Raw genomic sequence first — 16,149 nt, forward strand, 5'->3', positions numbered from 1 at the left:
CTTGTTATTGACTAAACACTTCTTTTACCATAATTTGCAAATACATTGTTTAAAAATCAGGCAATGTGATTTTCTGGATTTGTTTTCACATTTTATCTCTCAGAGTTGATATCTACCAATGATGTCAATTACAGGCCTCTCTCATCTTTTGGAATGGGAAAACTGGTACAATTGGTGGCTTGCTTAAATACATTTTATCCCCACTGTATAACACATTACTTAGAATTAAGAGAATAAAAGTTACAGAGACCAAATAATAATAATGAAAATGTTTTTTCTCTTGTGAACTTAAAGTTATATTTGTCCATTTCACTTTCTATTGCCTCACTTTTTACTATGTTTGGTTGAACCATGTAGAAGGTTATGACTAATGAGGAAGAGTAATGGGAAATCATAGCCTTGTAGAGCAAATAATTGGCCTAGAGGTATAGTGACAGCAACATAATACCCACACGACTATAACGAAGGTCATCTCATTCATGTTTATAACTATATCTAGTGTTCATGCTTAGTTCACAACATAACACATCACGAGTGACCTGAGGTCAAGAGAAAAAAAAAAATCAAGGAAAATGCAAAACACATTAAAAAAAATAGAAACAGAACCAATACTATTTGATATTGCTATGTACTGTACTGTATCAGAGATAACAAACACTTACACTTATTAGGGGAGACTTATCAAAATGTGAAATTTTAAAACAATTTGCATCAAAACAATGGTATACATGTTCTGCACACCCTTATTTTGTCTTACACTGTCTAAATGTTGGACATGATTAGATAATCTGTCAGTTTATGTCTGTAAGAGCCTAACAGGCCTAAGGGTCACCCCTCACTTTGTCAATAGTAGTTGCTGTTCAATTAAACATCTAATGGGTTATTCATCTAAGTTAGTGAAGGCACATCTCATTTCCAAGGCAAGATACTCAGTGTAAAAACTACTTTAGCTTTTACGGTACTATGCTGTGCAGCGCTGTACAAACATAAGGTTTCACTATAAATGTAATACTATGATGATAATGGTTAGAGCTACTGGTAATGATGGGTTTGTACAAGTTATTCTCTTTAAACTAATAAATTATTTCTATGTACAATTCTCAGACTTGGTTTGCTACAGTACAGGAGCTTGGATGCTGTGATCTGCTTAGGATTACTTCTCATCGCATATTGTCAGGTTTAAATATGGATTTGATAGTCTTACAGACTAGCCCTCCTCCAAGACATGGCAGCTGAGGATGACCCTTCCTTTTTCTGAACAAATTCTATGTGCCTGAAATACTGGGATGTTATTATTAGCAGGAGCAACTGTAGCAGAATGCAAGGCAAACTATATCATGTGTAGCTAACCCATCATTGAAACCCCCTCCGATCAGCAAGTTAGGCCCTATCCTGTGGATAGAGCCAAACCATTTTAAGGTAAGTAATATTCAGTGGTTGGTCAGCCCTTGGGTGTCTCAGAGGCTCCAAGACGGTCTACCAGACATTAAGGTACAGGCAACATTCTTTATAAGATTCACCATTGTTGCATACATATTTGAAATACAGGAATATTGGCCGTGATTGACACATACAGTGGATCTCAAAAGGCTAATGCATAGAAAGTGTAAAAGTCGAGACAGATTCACACGGTTGCTAAGTAACCATCCCAATGTGATAAAAATCTTGGAATGGTTGCTTTTGGATGTAGAAATGGCTATAGACAGAAACATATGCTACCTTAATAAAAATCATGGGAAACTTTAAGGTTTGTTTGGAGGGATCTTTTAAATGTAATACATTTACTCAAATGGTATAAGGATAAAGGCACTCCCCAAGATGCAGTTCCTCGTCCCCTCCAGTCTTCTTTATCTCTATATGTTGCTAGCTGTTTACTGTGAGGTTTGAGCACCCTTAAATAGGGTCCACTACGCAGACAGTGTTGACTCCAGAGTGTATAAGAGTGTGATCGCATGGATAACAAAAAGCTGCAGTTGCATATGAAATAGGGGGTTCTTGCCATCTTATGCTTCTCTACATTAATTTACTCAAATGGAACTGTCAAAATGGATGAAAAAACTGCCTTATTTTACATTCTCTATAAAGTTCACAACCTTCAGACATCTACATCATTTTAATCACAGCAAAGCGAAATGTTATTTACTTATATACACAAACATTTAACTTTTATGTTGTGGTTCTTTAGAAAGACTATTAGTTTTGTAATCATATTTAAATACTCAATTCGCCAGTATGGCATGGGGAGCCGAACACAATAGTTAAATCACAATAGTTTAACCCCTTTAGGACAAAGCCAGTTTATAGCTTAAAGGGGTATTCCAGGAATCAGCATAATTCATATACAAATGGGCACTCAAAATATAAGCTAATATGTAATTAGTTGTTATTTAAAATTTTGCTCCCCTTAGCAGAAAATGCTGGTGACATAGACTGTAATGAAGAATTAAAATGCTACTGGCCCTTTAATCAGTCCGTTAATTTCCTCCGCGCGGTCCGTTGCAGGACAGAAGATGGCTGCTGGTCACATGTCCACATCACATGTCCTGTAGCTGCCTGGGCAGGTCATGTGATCACCACTAAGTTTGACTGTAGTCGGTTGGTTGCAGTGCATCCACTATGGACAGTGTTGTGGTGATGGCAGTTATACATCATTACTATGGTAACAAAGCAAGAAAGTCTGTTATATCATCACTGTTAGCAGAGTATAAGAGGGAAGAGGAGTTACTGAGAACTAAAGTATCTTGGGACTTGAAGTTTCCAGTGGCGGCCATCTTAGTGATAACTCCACCTACTTTAGAGAGGCCATAAACTTTGTAAATCATAAAATCAAACTATTTAAGCTCCGTTTTGTGACTACTGACATTGAGTATTGTTATATTCATTTAGTTATATCATCATGGATTTTTGTGTCAGACGTTCATATTCCCGGAATACCCCTTTAAGGCTCAGCCTCATTTTTTGTAATCTGACATGCGTCACTTTATATGGTTATTATTTTGAATGATTAAATTTACCAAAGTGATTTTGAGATTGTACTTTGGTCACATGCTGTAGTAAGTGTTAAATTTTGGCTGATTAACTTCGCATTTATTTATAAAAAAATGTTTCAAATGTTCAATTTTGTTCAAAAATTCTCCATTTTAAAAATCCCAAATAATTTAATTTTTTTGGCGTGGTAAAACTAAATAAAATTTCCCATATTCCTCCTTTATATTTTCATCAATTGCTATGCAATTTCTCCTGAGTACAGAGACACACCACATGAAGATGTCCCCACGGGGGTGTACAGCAAAGTGCAGAAGGGAAGGAGGGCCATGCAACAGCTAGTTTTGCCCTATAGAATTTAGTGGTTTCTAGTTGGTTCATGGGTGCACTTTTGCGAGCTATAAAATATAAATATATATTTATATAAATATAAAATGTTTTTCTGTTAATGTTCCCATGTGAGGGCTTATATTTTAAGGGATTAGATACATTTTTTTCACCGATACTATTTTAAGGTGGCTATTCCCTTTTGATCATTTTTTAACTCTTTTTGTGTGGGAGGGGGGGGGGGAGCTGAAGAAAAACAACATCAATTCTGTTTTTGATTTTTGACTTTTATTTTTTTGGTGTTCACCATACACCCAAAGTAATATGTTATTTTTATTCAATGGGTCAGTACGATTACGGCAATACCAAATTTCTAGATTTTTGATTACATTTGAATAATTTTGTAGAATAAAACCTAATGTGCGGAAAAAAACAAAAAAATTTTTGCATCATCATTTTCCAAATGGCATAACTCTTTTAATTGTGGTCTATAAAGATGGTGTGGAAAATGTTTTACTTGACCATCTTTGTAAAGATCTGTTTTTTAAAATTGCTTTTTAATTCATTTTATGTGAGATAAGATAGCGTATATAATCAAGTTTAAGCCGATCCAAGTATAAGCCGAGGTCCCTAATTTTACCACAAAAACCTGGGAAAACCTATTGACTTGAGTATAAGCCGGGGGGGGGAAATGCATTGGTCACAGCCTCCCCATTATATAGCCTGCCGGACCCTGCCCCATAGTATAAAGCCAGCACCTGCCCTCCAGTATATAGCCTGCCAGCCCATATCCCCCAGTATATAGACAGCCCCCTGCCCCAGTATATAGCCAGCAACGGGGGAAGCCGGAAAGGTGAGTTTTGATATATTTTTTTTGTGCTGAAAAACTAAGCTTATACTTGAGTATATATGGCAATACCATATATGTGAAGTTTGTATGGTGATTTTCCCTTTTGTTAAAAATTTCATATGTAAGTGTTATATGTAATGGGGCTTTTTTAAATTAATTTATTAGTTTATTTTTTATCTAAAAAATGTTTTTAACTTTTTTTCTTGTCCCGCTGTGGGACAAAACAGATGTATTGCAAGGTATTAGAAATGACAGCCTATGCTGATGCATAGGCTGACACATTGCTTATAAAGTTCTGTCACAGACAAGACCTTACAGACATTTACTATGGACATCCTGGGGATTGCCATAGCGCCAATCAGAGCCTCTTGAAAATGCTTGGGTGGGAGCAATCAAGCACAGAATCTCCCTGAAGGCATTTAAATGTCGCGATTGTGTTGACAGCGGAATTTAAAGGGTTAACACCCAACAAAGCTCGCTTCAACCTAGGTGTTACTGGTAAATTACAGCTGAAACCCTGGTGTACAGCTGAACCTTCATCGGGTCTATGTTGGCATGCAATCTGCCGCTCTCCATGCCGTAATAGTACGTCCTAGTGCGGCAACAGGTTAAACTAAATTTTGACTTTTAGTGATCATATATAATTAAACGTTTTTTCAAATGTGTACCATTGCTCTAATTAAACTGATCTGATTAACCAATACAGCTATTATACGGTTGTGACAATACTCCAGTTAGAGACCAACAGCGAGTCCACCATTTTTCAGGCTGTGACAAATATTCCCAGATGATATTGTACATCACTGGCTTATAAACTAATAATAGGATAAGGCAAGCTCCAGCTTTTTCTACTCAGATCTGATGATACATGTGCCTCGCAGGCATCAGCTGAAAAAAACACATGGTATTATTCGGATGTTAAAGGCTTTTGTGTAGGAAGAAAATCTAGTTTATAATAACATGATGTGATGGTTGTCAATTTGCTATAACATAAATGTAATTACAACAGTACAAATAAGTAACAGATTCAAGTACCTCATGTTAATTAAAGTAATAAATAAATTATCAAGTGCAGTTTCTTCTCAGGCCAATATTGCACTATTATCAGCCAAAGAATAGATCACTCTGAATAAATGTTAATAAAATGCTGGCTGCTTTCTGTTAAGCTTGCTAACACCAATGTTAAATTTTAAAATAGTTGCTTCAAACAATGGAAAAGATTAAAGGGAATAAAACCACTAGTATTTTATTCAGTATCTGTGTCAAATGCATCCTCCTTAGTTGCTGCATTTTGTTAACAAAAAATAAAAACATAAAAAATTTAATCTCCTTGCCCACTTGTATCATTAACGTGAGGAGGTGGGGAGTTCAAAAATGAAGTCAAGCTTTCTCTGCCTCCATTAGGCCTCTACACAGAAAAACCTGGTCCTCTTTCACTCTAAGTCACTTTCCGCTGACTCACAATTGCCACACTGAGGGCCTGTGCATGTTAATCCAGCTCCTACATGTATCATATGTATGGCTGGAAGATCGCACTGTGATTGGGCTATGAGTAAGCCCATGCGTGGTGAGTCTAAGAAGCCATTCACCTCCTAGAAACAGGATGTGCAGGAGGGTGACAGAGGGAAAGTGGGGAGGGGTTTCTGGAAATAGGCTAAGTACAGGCGGAAAACATTTAACTTTAAATGTGGGAGGGCAGGGTTGATTTAAAAGATGTTTTATAACAATATCTAGCAACCATGAGTAGTAACATGTATTTTACACAAATAATGGCCAACCAGCTAATTCTGACCTGTTACTCCCCACATATCAAGTGAGGTTCATGTGCGGCAGGGGATAATACTCATAAAACCCTATTTATCATGGAGTACACCCAGACCCAGAAGATCTCAATAATAGTCCTACCTCTGGACGCAGAGAAAGCTTTTCACAGGATATCCGGCCTTCTCTATCATAGACACTACAGTGAATAGGGCTAGGTCCTACCTTTACTTAAAAATCCTGGCCTTCTATGATAATCTATCTGTTTGCTAGATTGAAGATAAATGGCACCCTATTGGATCAATTCCAAATATTCAATGGTAAAAGGTAGGGTGGTCCACTTTCTCTGCTCCTTTACATTCTGAAGCACCTCCTGCAAGCCTAATATTTTAATCCAGACATCCATGGAATAGCTATAGTGGCTAAGTATATAATGTTCACCCTTTGTTGATGATCATCAGGTGTGCATTACTGACCCATTTTGCTTCGGTAAATGGTCGAACTTCAAAGTCAACGTGACCAAATCAGAGGCCCTGAATGTGTCTATCCCTACTCAAGTAGCCTCGGCTGTTAGACATAACTTCCATTTTGTGTGGCCCCCTGGATTAAACTTTTTTAGTGATTTATTAACATTTATGTAATTTATGTAACATTTAGTAAGTTTATCTGGCTTGCCTAGGATTCAGCAGGAAATATTTTCCAGATCCAAGGATGTGGTTGGTGTTGGTCTGCAGGATTGTAGACTTGACCCACTTCAGGTTAATTGACAATCTCCACTCCAAATCCTCTAAATCCTGGGTGCGTCTGGCACAATACGATATTATGATTTGGAATGTTCTGTCTAGGTATTCCTTGAACCCCTTTCTCTACCCTTCTTCCCAAAACTTGATCTCTCTCCCCTTCTGAATATCAGAAGTATTGCAGTATATGGTAGGAGCGATCTGACCATCTAGGGTTAATGTACTCTAGATGGTCTAAGAATTAGTGAAAAAAAAAAGAAAAAACAAAGTTTAAAAAATAAAAAAATTGTATAAAATATTAAAAATTCAAATCACCCCCCTTTCGCTAGAACTGATATAAAACATAATAAACAGTAAAAATCACAGACACATTAGGTATCACCGCGTCCCAAAATGCCTGATCTATCAAAATATAAAAACGGTTATGGCCGGCGGTGACCTCCGAGACGGGAAATGGCGCCCAAATGTCTGAAATGCGACTTTTACACCTTTTTACATCACATAAAAAATGGAATAAAAAATGATCAAAATGTCGAACAGACCTCAAAATGGTAGCAATGCAAACGTCGGCTCATTTAGCAAAAAATTACACCTCACACAGCTCTGTGCGCCAAAGTATGAAAAAGTTATTAGCTTCAGAAAATGGCAAAACATTTTTTTTCTTTTTTGTACACATTCGTTTAATTTTTGAAAATGTATTAAAACACAATAAAACCTATATAAATTTGGTATCACCGCGATAGCACCGAACCAAAGAATAAAGTAGACGTGTTATTTGGAGCAAAGAGTGAATGTCGTAAAAACTGAGCCCACAAGAACGTGACGTTTTTTTCAATTTTTCCACATTTGGATTTTTTTTTCAGCTTCGCAGTACACGGCATGTTAAAATAAATAACATTACATGAAAGTAAATTTGTTACACACAAAATAAGCCCTCACACAGGTCTGTACACGTAAAAATGAAAAAGTTATGGATTTTTGAAAGCGGAGAGCGAGAAATGAGCGAAAAAACCCTGCGTCCTTAAGGGGTTAATGTATCGGGCAGGGTCCTTTGCAGCGTTTATTTCTACACCAGGCAGTAAACGCGGCAAGCAACTTATCAAATGTGAAAAAGTTTCTTAACTGAATTGTATCCAGATTACGGTAATAGTGGTTTATTTTTGTTAGCTTTCAAATGTTGTAGGCAGATCAATGTTTACGGTTTCAATGTTTCTATTACTTTTCAGTTCCAGCTTGCAAAGGTCACAAAGTTGACATCACAAACATTACGCAGAATATTATTATGGGTTAGACACTGCAAACTTTTTTGACAAAGTTCTTGGTACCACAGTTAGGTAAGTGACACTCTACTTGTTTTCACATTGTTTCTTTTGGAAAATTTTATAAATGTGTAAATTATAAACAACATCCAAATACGGATGACAACAGTAATAATGACATCAGACTACACAGCAATGAACAATCCATTCATTAGACTGATTGTCGAAATATAGTTTAGTGATGTAAGTTGTGCAAGGTTAGATAATAAAAGCTTTACAAAAGGGTCTAATGAAGCTACTCTGAATTGAGACAGCATACAATGAATTACCAACCAATCTGAACAAACTTGGGGAATAAATGACCAAGACAGTTGATAACACAGACACACATAGGGAGGACAGGGGTAAAGAAGAAAGGTAAGGGGGAGCAGGTGTCCAGATGTTTCACCTTCATCACAAGCAATATTCTCTCCAAATAGTATTGGAGGCAAAAGCAATGAGGGATCAGGTGGAAAAGATTACATCTTTATTTTCCAAGTGCTCCAAATTTTATCAAATTTGTATATGGTACCTGTTAACAGGCTGCTTAAATGATCATTAATCACAATCCATGTCAGTTTGGCAGTAACACAATGAATGTTACTCCCAAACTAGAACTGGGGGCAGCAGGGGTGGGTAGAACTGGGGGCGGGAGGCGGGAACTAGAACTGGGGGCAGAAGGGGGCTAGAATTGGGGGCAGAAAATAGAACTGGGGCAGCAGAGGGTAACTACAACTGGGGGCAGCAGGGGGGAACTAGACCTGGGGGCAGAAGGGGGAACTAGAACTTGGGGAAGGAGGGGGCTGTCTGAGTGAAGAGAGAGAAAAGACCTGGAGGAGCTATGTGTCTGTGGAGGGGGAGGGCAGTTTTATAGTAGTTATATTCCAGTACATGGGGGGGGGGGATTATTATAGTAGTTATATTCTTGTACATAGGGGCAGTATTATGGTAGTTTTATTCTTGTACATAGGGGGTAGTATTATAGTACTCTGCGCTGTACATGTTGGTTAAGACCATCTATCAACAGTTTGTGAGGAGTTTGGCAACTCCACCAACATTACATGGTGAGGCCTACTTGTTTTTACCCCACCCACAGAATAGGGGCCACTTTTAGAGTTTTTTCCAGGACCACTTTAAATTTCCAGTCCTCCCCTGCTACCATCAGTACCATGAGAAATACACTGTGATTTTCAACATTTCTGAGTGTTTCCCAGTCTAATCTGCATGCTTATGAGGCATTCAATGCACCCAGAGCATGTCCTTTGCACCTAAATCACTCTATTTCACCTATTATGACTTCTGTCTTCTTCCACTATTGCCCCATGCTTCTCAGAAGACAAATCTCCTGCTCTTACAGAGTGTGTAGTGCTCTCTGTGATATGGATTTTAAGTGGTTGTCCGAGGGTAAAAAGCAATGGATGGGGTTAAAAAAAAATAAACATGTTCTCCTGGCCTTGTGATCTTTTCAGTCTGTACCCCATGTAAACAAACAGGGGCACAAAAGCCGCACTGCGCACAGCTTCCGACCGGCAGCGCCCACTCGTTCCACAAGATACAAGGACTGGGTGGGTCTGGCCACCTCGGCTGTCCGGAAGCCGAATGCAGCACGGCTTCCATGCCCCTGTTTGTGCCCCACTCAAGGTTTTTTTTTTTACACCCTTGGACAACCCCTTTGACCTTTACATATGGATTTAAATGGGAATTTCTCAGAAACAGCCAAATGGAGAAAAATAATAAAGATATGTTGAATATCAAAATTTTTCTCTACAACATACTGCCAACACATTCAAATCCTTGGGAAGGTGAAAGACGCCCTTTAAAGCGTTGGATCTAATTTTAAACTTGTATGTTTATTGAACAACTGGACACAACATAGTTCTATGAGCAGGCAAACAATGCAAGGTTGAGACTGAACTGACCTAGGAGACCAACCCTGAACAACCCTGGATTAGACTATACATCATTGTAAAATATAAACTCTTCCCCTTTGTGTACTAGACCTTCCACGTTATATGTGACATTGAAAGTCATGTTATCTACCGAACTGGAAGGCAAAATCTATCAATCCTGATGAAGGACAAAGAAACATAAACTACAATCTAGTGACAAATTAGAGCTGTGGGAAAGGAAAGCTTACTGTGCGTACAGAGGGACACTATTGTACTTGTAGCCGGAATTTATGACTGCCCGAGATAAATATTACAATCTAAAGTCAAGAGCAAATCATCCATTTGTAATTTACTTAGAATTCCCACACAAGGATTAATTATTCATACTGTACACATGAAATTTATATTAATATTTGATCCCTGTAGCATTTTTAATTCCCCTCATCAGAAATGAAAGTGTTGAGCAAATGGTTCCTCAATCTTTCTTTTCACATAATAGTTAAAGGATACATGTGGAACATGGAAGATCATTTTAAATGAAATGTGCAATACTGACGTAAACATAATAAGAAGAGCCAGGCACATGGAGAAGAACCCACTAGTGAGCTCCCCTTATACAGCTTACGTCTCCACTAAGACCCGAATAAGTTGATAGGCTCGCTTTAAAGGAAAACTAACTATAGGGTAAAATTTACATACTATATGTATTTATTATAAGAGCATTGTAGCATCAGGCTGCTGTTTACCCTTTAGTGAATAAAGTTTTGAAAAATGTAAATTCTAAAAAATAAATAATAAAAGATAAAACACTAAATATCATCTTTACACATTTCATTTTTTATATAAAAAAATCAATTGTGTTCAACATGGGTTTAATTTTTCTAACCTTAGTTGGTTTCTACTGTTGTGCGGATTCATTTCTTCATCTGAAGTCTAAGTTCCCACAGGACAGCTCTGCTGCTGATTATCCATCAGTAAAAAGCAGAAAAGCAGTAGAGGGTCTTTATTTTTGCTTCCAGATTTTGTGACAGGAATCAGTTTGTAATCTGTGTAGCATTGCAAAGATTGAAAGTCCCAGTAAAAGGTGAATCAAAAATAGATTATGGTTAAATCTCAAACACTTTACTGCTACTGTACATCACAGCACCTGTCCTGTGAAAACCAAGCCACGTATTGGTCGGTTTTCATTTTTTCTGATACATTTTTTATCTACTGTATAATCATGTAGTATGATGAATATGTCCTGGTTGGCTGCAGTCATCACCGGAGGTAGCATAGCAATGGTGCTAACAAAGAACTCAAGACAATGGAGTCTTATACCCAAATATTATTGTTTTATTCTATGTTCACGTTTTTTGCTACACTCCCATCAAATACAGTGAGTGTATCCAAAGACTGTGGGAAGAACAGGATGGAAAGAAGCAGCAAGCTTTGTCTGCTCCCTCCAGTTCAACAAAGCATATGCTCAATGGAGGCCATTTGAGGCTATGGGGAAAGGATGCAAAGTATTGCACTCATCCCTGGGCTTTGCTGAGCATATTCAGTGTACACAACCGGGCAACTATTAGTAGCCAATCGCTGGCTACTACTGATCTTCACTCACAATCCTGTGGAAGGGGAAGATTAGGACAGCGTAACCCGCTGTTAGGGTATGTCAGGAATCCTCCTGTAACACAAAGCTAAGACAAGCTCTGAACATAGCCTAACACAGTTTTTATATAAGGAATTTGGTGCTGTAAATAAAGTACTTAAATTAATAATCATTTAAAAAAAAACACGATTGGTATAGCTGGACCATCACTTTGAATGGGGAACTTTAAATGGGAATTCTTTCATTACTGAGAACAATTCCAATATCAGTGGATAGACAACTAATAAAACATAAAGCTGTTGGAATATTGGAATGTTTTGTCTATTGATTAACCCCTTAAGGACGCAGCCATTTTGTAGCTTAAGGCTCAGCCCGATTTTTTGGATTCTGACTTGCTTCGCTTTATATGGTTATAACTTTTGAACACTGTTACTTATCAAAGCGATTCTGAGATTGTTTTTTCCCCACATGTTGTACTTCATTTTAGTGGTAAATTTTGGCTGATAAGTTTTGCGTTTATTTACAAAAAAAAAGAAAATATGATAAATTTTTTGAAAAATTTGCCATTTTCGAAATTCTAAATCATTGCGTTTTCAGGCAGATAGATTTACCACCTAAGTAAGTTGCTGAATAACATTTCCCATTTGTCTACTTTACATTTTCATAATTTCTGAAATGTCTGGATAATTTATTTTGATGTCACGCGGCTTACAAATAGAATATCGCTTTTCCGGATTTTCAGAATTGACTATTTTGGGGATAAATACAGTTTTGAATGAAATTTTACATATTTAGCATCAAAACCCCCTATATAATCTACCCATTTTCAAATCTGCACCTCTCAAGCTATCAGAAACAGCTTTTACGAAGATTGTTAACCCCTTGAGATCTTCATAGTAATTGAATCAAAATGGAGGTGAAATTTAGAATGGTCATATTGTTCCCTTATACGTTCATTTAGCACTAAAATTTACACATTTTCAAAATATAAAAAGAGAAAACCCACCATACAATTTGTTCTGCACATGTGGCTGTGACTTGTTTTATGGGCACACGGCGAGGCGCAGAAGGGAAGGAGGGCGCTGCAGCTGCCAGGATTTTAGTTTCCTCATTGGCCCCCTTTGAAGGCTATAAAATTTTCGCTTTTTCGTTATTGGGGCCATGTGATGGCATTTTTTTTGCGGGATGAGATGCTTTTTCCATTGTTACCATTTTGGGGTTGGTATCACCTATTGTTGAAAATTTAGGAACTTTTTTTGAGGGCAGGAGTAGAAAAGCATCAATTCTGTACTGGATTTTTTACTTTTTTTTTTTTTGGTGTTCACCGTATAGACTAATAATCCTGTTATCTTTATTCTATGGGTCGATACGATTACGGGGATACCAGACATGAATATATTTTCTTACGTTTTACTAAATTTGTCAAACAAAACCCTAATTTGGGGAAAAATCTATCATTTATGTATTGCCGTCTTCCAAGTGGCATAACATTGTTACTTTTTTGGCTACGGAGCTGGTTGATGGCGTGTTTTTTGCGGGACATGTTGTACTTTGCACCAGTATCATGTCTGAGTACATATGGTTTTTTGATCGCATCTTATAGCATTTTTTGTGGGATTGAAAAGGTAAAAATCATAATTTTTGGAGGGTTTATAACAGTTTTTTTTACGGCGTTTATCGTGGGGGTTCAATAATGATTTACTTTTATTCTACGGGTTGTTACGGACGCGGTGATACTATATATGTGGGGTTTGTGTTATGATTTAGACTTTTTTTTGAGTTATATGTCTCTTTATATGTTTTGGGGGTTTGGGGCATTTTAAGTGATTTATGACTTTATGTTTTTATTGAATAACTTTTTTTTTTTACTTTTTCACTTTTATACCATGGGACATGAACAAGCAATCATCTGATTGCTTCTTCATGATAATATTCTGCAATACTGATGTATTGCAGAGTATTATCAGTGTCAGCCTATACACTTGCATAGGCTGGCACTGTGCCAGTAAGATGACGTCACAGACGCCATCTTACCGGCAATTCTTGCAAGTAACTCTGGGGTCCAGATCGGACCCCAGAGTTGCTATAGCAACAATCGGCGCCCCCCGAAAACGGTTCGTGGGGGCCGATCGTGGGGGAAAGACCCCCCAGATACATGTTAGATGCCGCGGTCGCGCTGACCGCGGCATTTAACGGGTTAAGCACCCGCGATCGGAGACAACTCCTATTGCGGGTGTTACACTGGGGTGCCGGCTATTAGTTACAGCCGGCACCCCGTGTTTCCCGATGCCGGTTCGGCTCTGATCCAGAGCCGAGCCGGCATAAGCGCCATGGCGGATATATCCGCCACTGAGCGCTAAGTCACTGCGCTCCGTGGCGGATATATCCGCCACGGAGCGTGAAGGGGTTAAGAAAAGTATAGTTATAAGTTATATACAGATAAAGCTGGTGGTGACATTCTGCCAAACAAACAATAGTTTGTGCACAGGAAAACTTTCCATTTCAATGTCATAATCGAAAGCCAAACTAACATTCAATATAATTTATGACAATTGAAGCAATTTTCTCTCCGGGTCAAGGAGAAAAAGAAGTTTCCACAATCCGTTATGGTTTGGGGAGCCATGTCATCTGCTGGTGTAGGTCCACTGCGTTTCTTCAAGACCAAAGTCAACACAGCTGTTTAAATTTTAAAGCACTTCATGCTTTCCTCTGCCCGCAAGCTTTTTGGAGATGAAATTTTCATTTTCCAGCAGGACTTTGCACCTGTCCACAATGCCAAGAGTACCAATACCTGGTTTAACCCCTTCCCGACATTTGACCTAATAATAAGGTGCGTTCCCGTATTTTGCAGTATTATGCTTCTGAATGGAGCCTGTACCAGAAGAATGGGATGGAAGCTGTATGTTACAGCTTGCACCCGTCTCTAGTTTTCTCCGATCGTGGGCATTAACCCCTTATCCGATCCTCTGCTGCCAGCCCAGGGCTCTGCGCAGCTTCTTCAGGGAGCCAGAAGGCAGGACCCAGCTGTAACACACTGCGTATGCGCAGCATGCTCAGTGTGTTACATAATACAGTGTAATACATTAGAAGAATTTATTAAAGTTAAAGTGCCCGAAACACAAACATTCCCTATACATATCTAATAAAGTGAAAAAACACAAAATCCCCAGAAATTTGGGGTTTCTTTTTTATGTATATTTTGGGGGTAGTTCACCATACACTAAAAATACTATAATATTTTTATTCTATAGATCACTACGATTACGTTGATACCACATTTATATAGTTTTTCATTTATTTTTACAATTTTACTGAAAAAAAAACTAAAAAAAATAGAGGAAATCTCATTTGTTTTTGTATCGCCATCTTTTTGGAGACGTAACTTCAATATTTTTTGGTTGACAGAGCTAGTTTAGGGCTTATTTTTTACGTGTTGAGTTGTCCTTTCACTTGGTACCATTTTGGCGCACATAACTTTTTTGATCACTTTTTGGAACATTTTTGTTCCATTTTATGAAAATTTACATTTTTGGCGAGTTTTTGGGGTTTTGTTTTTATGGCGTTCACCTTACGGGTACAATAATGTTTTTGACTTATAGTACAGATTGTTACGGACGCGGCGATACCAAATATGTGGGGGGTTTTGGTGATTTTCATTTTTTTTTTTACTTTATTAGATGTGTATAGGGAATGTTGTGTTTAGGGGACTTTAACTTTATTTAATTAATTCTTTTTATTAAAAAATGTTTTTATTCAATGTTTTTAACTGTTTCTCTTTACTTTTACAGGTTAGCGTGAACAAGCGATCCACTGATTGCTTGTTCAACCTATTCTTCACCTAATACAGTGTAATACAGATGCGCATGCTCAGTGTGTCACAGCCGGGTCCTGCCAGAAGGCAGGGACCCGGCACCCGAAGGAGATCACGCAGCCCCGGGCACTGGCAGTCCCGGGGCTGCGATCGGAGCAGCGGACCACCCCTGTAAGCGCCGCGGGGGAGGGGGGGTTCCAAATCCAGTTAAATGTCCCTAGGGCAGTGGTGGCGAACCTATGGCACTGGTGCCAGAGGCAGCACTCAGAGCCCTTTCTGTGGGCACTCGGGCCATCACCCCAGCACATCAGACAGAACTCAAAGAATCTTCCTGTAGTTCCAAGAAACTTAAAAGAAGCTGCTTTCACTCATATATTAAAGTGATACGTACATGGGACTGTAGAAAGAAGGGAATGTGTAGACAGGGCCAAATTATCTTTGGAGGACCTTCTGCTGGCCCCACGATTCTCTGAGTACACTGGAAAGAAGCTAAAGAGGGACACTGGAAAGAAGCTAAAATGATGAAGATTTTCCATCTTGTCCTTAGAAAGCCAATATGATCGAACATTGTTAAGTAAGAGGGAGCAATAAGTTACTGCTTTAATTTTTGGTTGGCACCTCGCAATAAATAAGGGGGGGTTTGGGTTGCAGTTTGGGCACTCGGCCGCTTAACCCCTTCCCAGTGCATGGAGAGGGCTCGCGGGCCGAACCCTCTCCATAGCCGGTAAGTCTTTGCTGCATATTGCAGCAAAGGCTTACCGGTAACACCCGCTATCGGTGCTAGTACCGATCGCGGGTGCTTTCATGGCGATCGCCGCCGGCAATGCTGCCGGAGGCTCCAAAAAGATGGCATGGCCGCGCCATCTTGCTGCGGAACGCCGCTCCCCCATGACGTCA

The 16,149-nt window shown here is 38.6% G+C and overlaps 1 protein-coding gene and 1 long non-coding RNA gene across 4 annotated transcripts in view; one reads left to right on the plus strand and one right to left on the minus strand.

Moving 5' to 3' along the window:
- The window catches only part of AKAP7 (A-kinase anchoring protein 7), a 142,639-nt gene that overhangs the window by 22,933 nt on the left and 103,557 nt on the right, over nt 1-16,149 (minus strand). The window lies entirely within an intron of this gene.
- Nucleotides 7,896-16,149, plus strand: part of LOC140121664 (uncharacterized) — a 49,274-nt gene continuing 41,020 nt past the window's right edge. For both annotated transcript variants that reach the window (XR_011854149.1, XR_011854150.1), the window contains exon 1: nt 7,896-7,997. This is a non-coding gene — a long non-coding RNA (uncharacterized lncRNA). The remainder of the gene's footprint in view (nt 7,998-16,149) is intronic.

Source organism: Engystomops pustulosus, chromosome 3 (genome assembly GCF_040894005.1).
Source record: "Engystomops pustulosus chromosome 3, aEngPut4.maternal, whole genome shotgun sequence".
Lineage (NCBI taxonomy): Eukaryota > Metazoa > Chordata > Amphibia > Anura > Leptodactylidae > Engystomops > Engystomops pustulosus.